Source organism: Hypanus sabinus, chromosome 10, assembly GCF_030144855.1.
Source record: "Hypanus sabinus isolate sHypSab1 chromosome 10, sHypSab1.hap1, whole genome shotgun sequence".
In the NCBI taxonomy this organism is placed as follows: Eukaryota; Metazoa; Chordata; class Chondrichthyes; order Myliobatiformes; family Dasyatidae; genus Hypanus; species Hypanus sabinus.
Window position 1 is genome coordinate 49,759,389 of NC_082715.1, and position 6,833 is coordinate 49,766,221.

The window sequence follows — 6,833 nt, forward strand, 5'->3', positions numbered from 1 at the left end:
ATGCTGACCGCTCTTTCTGCAAACAAATCTGGGCAATGGTTATGACAGGCCAAAATCTTTAAATTTATGAAAAGATGGGTAATAGTTAAGCTTATTGATCAATAATAATACTGGACATGAGGCAATATTCTTTACAAAACAGTTTCATTTTTTTCTTTACAAAAGCAGATATTGGTGTCACTTTCCAAAATCCTTTATCTCTGCCTCTTACCATTCTGCATTGTCAATCTTAACATGATTATAGTATTAATTCCATCCTTGACAGACAATCATTTAGAATTTGTTTATATGTGTTATATTGCTATAATAGATATTAATCAATGAGACAGTATAAGGCTAAAGCATCTTTTTTGTAATGCTTTAGTAATTAACATATAAACGTACAAGATCTGTTTGGCCAGTCACTAAGGATCCACAACCCATATTGTGCACTCATTATTTTCTATTAATTGTTTTTTTTTCTTTTTGATTGATGAGCTGTCATGCACACTGCTGCCTGCAAAAAGAGCTGCCTTGGATGAGAGGACAGACAGAGCTCTTCTGTTCTCTGATACCCAGAAAAACATCGTGGGAAGCAACACACAAAGCCCAGAAATTTAAAATATTCATCCCCATTGTTCATTACTCTGTTGCTTTGACGGAAGAAGATATACAATTGTGACACATGGGAAATAATATATGTACGTTGATACAGTTACCTATGACTTAATGAAACAGCTATTACCAGAAACACCTGATAACAAGGAACTGCTGTATTATTTCAGAATCTGCAGCAAGACATGTATTCGTGAAGAAATAGAATTATGTTATTCTCAGTTTGAAACTGACAGGTAAAAGTCTACTCCCAGCAGGTTAATAATTTAAAATGCCAGCTAGGCAGTCTTTGGACAGAGGAATAGTCAGAGGTCAAACTGTTAATTTACTGTTAAGAAATGATAGCACATTATTTATGGTCAGTTATCAAATTTGTTATAGGATGTAGACAGAACAAATGTTGCAATTATAATAAAGCCAGGCTGACCTAAATGGGTAAAAAGCCATAAGATGATTGCTGTTTTTGTACAAGGTTAATAGCATTAAAGAAATTGAAAGTGAGTAATTGCTACTCTTTTCTGTCCTTAATAATAATAAAGCAGATTTATTAATATGTACAGACCTCTTTTCATTATGTTTTATTAAGATTTTGCTGAGACATTAAAGAACACACAAAAATATGACAAAATATGATCTTTCTTATTACTCTAGCTCAGCTCAGTGATTCCTGATGATGGAGGTTATGTGTCCCAAGGGGGAGTTAGGGGAGATAGAAGACATTGGGGGGAGGGTGCTCAAGATTCTTGGGGAGAGAACCTAACACTGACGCACGAGACCGTTAACAGAGCAGGCACTTCTGAAAAAAAAAAGGATGAGGCACTGGAACACAGGAGGAACCACAGCTCTGCAGGCAGTGAGCACTTGTCATCACAACACATCTGAAACTCAGCAATCTCATCCGACCTTACCAACCAACCAGACATTATTGAGGATGCAGAAATTAGCAACCAGGGTGCCCAATGTTCCCCCTTGACTTGCAGAATGGAACGAGTTCATGCAGTTTAACAGTTGGTAAGTCAAGTACACCCTCTCAACTTTCTCTACAGATCTACGGAAAACAGGTCGCACAATGACACAGTGCTGGCCAGAACCAAACAGTGAAATAGAGACAGTCAGTGAACCCGTCGACCCTGAGGATTCCTCTTGTGGTGTCCAAAATGACCCTGGCTTCATATGTGCGGTCAAGGACCATCTTTGGGGATTATGAGACTTTATGTGATAGGTCAATTGCACTAAGTAGTATAGTATAAATGTACTATCCAATAGTATAAAGGTACTATCCGATCTGAATCTTTGTCAACGTAATTTTCGCTGTTGTGATTATCTTCATCTTCACCTCACCATTTCTTTACGTGTTGCTACCATTGTTCCATCCATGTCAACTCGCTGCTGTCGTCAACCTCCGGCTGGCTTTCCCGGTTTCCGTTACATACCTGGAGTATGGTTTTATTCTGTTCCCATCAGATCAGCGATGCCTCTTGTGTCTTATTTGTAATACTGTACTGTTTAATGAAGCCATGAAACCATGAAGATTGCAGGAACAGTTCTGTAAAAGATGGCCTAAAAAGGCCATCTCTAGCTCTAGAAGATGAAAGAAACATTTGAAAAGTTTTACACACTCGAGTCATTTGGCAAGAATGCTAAAAATGATCTTGATAGTGGTCTCATTGCTTCTTACAACAGTTCCGAAATGATAACAAAGTGTGGAAAATCTCATACAATTGGTGAAAGGTGTAATAATGTCTGTTGTATCAGAAGTCTCACCACTGTTCTCAAAATGGATATCAGTATTTTAAAATCATTGGTATACAACTGGATGAGTTAAATGTGCAAGGTAACTAGGCATTGATGACTATTATCAAAAATGGAAAAGTTTATGAAGAGATTCTCTTTTGTAAAAAGTTAAAAATAAATATCAATGGAGAATCAATCTATGATGTGCTCAGGATGTATATTGAGGCTAAAAGTATTCCAATTAGGAACATGATTTCTTGTGCAACAGACGGAGCACCATATATAAACTGGTCACCATGGTGGTTTAGTGGTATTTACCAAAAAAGAGATTTCAAGTCTGTTTGCAATCCATTGTGTAATTCATTGTCAACATCTCATACCCAAAAATCCCAGCCAGCAACTTTTTCAAGCATGATTCTTGTTATATATGCTCTCAACAAAATTAAAGCACATCCATTAAATAGTAAAATATCTCACCAGTCATGCCAAGATAACAATGAAGAGCTTGAATGCTTGCTTCCTCACAAGTGTGTCAGCTGTCAGAAGGCTGCTGCTTAAAATGTTTCTTTGAGCTTTTCGACTCTGTAGTTGAATTTTTGCTCAAAGTTAATAAGAATTAGGGAAACAGGATTGAACCTGTACATGGAGATGGGGCATACCTAGCCCATCTGTATGACAAAATGAAATATGAAACTGCAGGCTGAGAATTTCAATTGAATCCAGGGAAAAAGTGCACTGTCCACTTTTATCAAAAATTGGAAATATACTAGCAAAATATAGCATGTAGAACATAGAAATTTACTGCACATCACAGGCCCTTCGACACACAATGTTGTGCCGACCATGTAACCTACTCTAGAAGCTGCTTAGAGTTACCCTACCACATCTCTCTCTCTGCTTCTAAGCTCCATGTACCTATCTAAGAGTTTCTTAAAATACCCTATTGTATCTGCCTCCACTACTGTTGCCGGCAGTGTATTCCATACACTCACCACTCTATGTGTGGAAAACTTAATCCTGAAATTTCTTCTGTACTTACTTTCAAGAACCTTAAAACTTGTGTTATCCATTTCAGCCCTGGGAAAAAGCCTCTGACTATCCACACGATCAATATCTCTCATCATCTTTTACACCTCTATCAGGTCACTTCTCATCCTCTGTCACTCCAAGGAGAAAAGGCCAAGTTCACTCAACCTATTCTCATAAGGCATGCTCTCCAATCCAGGCAAGATCCTTGTAAATATCCTCTGCACTCTTTCTATAGTATTCTCATTTTTCCCTTCAGTGAGGTGACTAGAACTGAACACAATGCTCCAAGTGGGGTCTGACCAAGGTCTTATATAGCTGTAACATTACCTCACGGCTCTTGAACTCAGTCCCATAGTTGATGAATGCCAACACACCATATGCCTTCTTAACAACACTGTCAACCTGCACAACAGTTTTGAGTGTCCTATGGACATGGATCCCATCTCTCTGACACCCCACACTGCCAAGAGTTTTACCATTAATACTATATTCTGTCTTCCAAAATGAACCGCTTCACATTTATCTGGTTTGAACTCCATTTGGCACTTTTCAGCCCAGTTCTGCACCCTGTTGATGTCCTGCTGTAAACTCCGACAACCCTCCAGGCTATCTACAATACCCCCATTCTTAGTGTCATCAGCAAACTCACTAACCCATGCTTCTACTTCTTCATCTAGGTCATTTATGAAAATCACAACCAGGAGGGGTATCAGGGGGACAGGAGGCTGGACCCAAGTGCAGGGTGCAGGCAGTACTAGGGGCAAGACGGGAACAACTAAACGATAGACAAGATGTGATGACTGTGGTGTGTGTGAGGGACATAACGATCAAGGTGATTCTGGGGTTCCGGGAGAGTCTTAGAGTTCAGGCAAGGCAGGATCCTGGAGTTCAGGCAGGGTCTAGGAGTTCACTGGGCAGGCCGCATAACTCCTAGGCAGGGCCTGGACCTCCCAGGCAGGAACACAGGGGCCTGAGCAGGTCACAGGGCACCTGGGTAGGTTGCAGGGCACAGCCCATCAGCAGCAAGGGATGGAAAGGGGCAGAGTCCCCCACCAGGCAACAGCAGTCCAGCCAGGCTTACCCGATGGAGGCAAGGGATAGGAAGGGAACTAGGTCCAGGGTGACTGCCAGACTTACTCAAAGAACTCATCTTTAACAAGGGGAACTCCAAGCCAGGGCAACCAGCGGAGCAGGACAACCAGAATAGGCAGAACAACACCCCAACTCCACTCAGTCCCAGAGCCCCCTATATACACCGCCAGCCGATGGGCATCAGGTGCACCTCCTTGAGCCCCAACAAGCAACGATGATCCACAGGTGTGACTAAATGGGCTCAAGGGCAAAAGGAGGGATGGCTACAAGACCTGGAGTCCAGAGTCCGCAGACTGGATCAAGACCCGGAATGCAGGCTGAGGACCGGACCATAACACCTGTATAGGGAACCTTATCAAATGCCTTACTGAAATCCATATACACTACATCCACTGCTCTACCTTCATCAATGTGTTTTGTTACATCCTCAAAGAATTCAATCACTCATAAGGCATGACCTGATCTTGACAAAGCCATGCTGACTATCCCTAATCAGATTACGTCTCTCCAAGTGATCATAAATTCTGCCTGTTAAAGCATTGGAAGAAGAATTTTCTCACAGTTTCCCTGCATGGAAAGTATGGCACTCTCTTTCACAGATGGTGATTTGCAAGAGTACTGCTTACAGCTGCAGTCATTGAAGAAGGATTTTCAGAAGCAATTCAGGGTTTGTAAAATTGTAAAATTGTAGAATGATTTGTAAAATTCTGGACTGGGTAATTAACCCAATTCGCTGCAAGGTGGAAGAATAGTCAAGTCACTTTTATTGTCATTTTGACCATAACTGCTGGTACAGTACATACTAAAAGTGAGACAACATTTTTTCAGGACCATGGTGTTACATGATACAGTACAAAAACTAGACTGAACTACGTAAAAAACAACACAGAAAAAAATAACACTAGACTACAGACCTACCCAGGACTGCATAAAGTGCACAAAACAGTGCAAGTATTACAATAAATAATAAACAAGACAATAGGGCAGTAAGGTATCAGTCCAGGCTTTGGGTATTGAGGAGTCTGATAGCTTGGGGGAAGAAACTGTTACATAGTCTGGTCGTGAAAGCCCGAATGCTTCGGTGCCTTTTCCCAGATGGCAGGAGGGAGAAGAGTTTGTATGAGGGGTGTGTGGGGTCCTTCATAATGCTGTTTGCTTTGTGGATGCTGTGTGTAGTGTAAATGTCTGTAATGGAGGTGTAGTGTTCTCGCTCGGGTGTAATGAAACACCGAATTAAACGCTGAGATAAACTGTAGTCAATGAAAACAAGGTCGCAGTAAGATTAACCATTTACTGTTCACTCTTCACATTAACGTATGGTGAAAACTGTTGACAAAACAATACAAGATTGATACAGTATTTGTTCCCTTCTTGATATCACATTTACATTGTAAATACTTGTAAAAGTAAACTACAACTACATTGCATTAAAGTGCAGCATACAGTCAGAATCTACCTACGCCATGGACCGCTTTAAATACACTTCAACACAAACTATCCGCAACTCTTTAACTAACGAAAACATAAACCTTATCGGCCGTCGTTACTTTTAACGGGATTGGCGTTAACATTTTAATTCAACCTATCGATTATCTATTAACTTACAGTGTTGCTCTCACTGTGATTTCTAATGCATACAAACAACTTCTTGCGTGAGTCTGTTTCTTGCTCTGGTCTCCCTCGTGCGAGCCCCTGCCCTCGCATTGATCCCAAACTGGTATTTTCCCACAAGACGCAGCAAAACCGGATGTGACGTCATCACATGCCTATATATTTTACAGGCAATGAATATACTTTAAACCATTCTAATTTTAACTAGAAAATACTAACAAATGAATTACTAAGCGAAAATATTATAAACTAAATAACTGCCATAAAGGCAACACAGGAGGGAAGAGGACCCCGATGATCTTCTCAGTTGACCTCACTATCCGCTGCAGGGTCTTGCGATCTGAGATGGTGCAATTTCCGAACCAGGCAGTGATGCAGCTGCTCAGGATGCTCTCAATACAACCCCTGTAGAACGTGATGAGGATGGGGGGTTGGGAGATGGACTTTCCTCAGCCTTCACAGGAAGTAGAGACGCTGCTGGGCTTTCTTTGCTATGGAGCTGGTGTTGAGGGACCAGGTGAGATTCTCCACCAGGTGAACACCAAGAAATTTGGTGCTCTTAACGATCTCTACCGAGGAGCTATCGATGTTCAGCGGGGAGTGGTTGCTCCATGCCCTCCTGAAATCAACAACCATCTCTTTTGTTTTGTTCACATTCAGAGACAGGTTGTTGGCTCTGCACCAGTCTGTTAGCCCTGGGGGGCTTCCGTGCTCAGTGTGATAGTATTGGAGATGCTGCTCCCGATGCGGACTGACTGAGGTCTCCCAGTCAG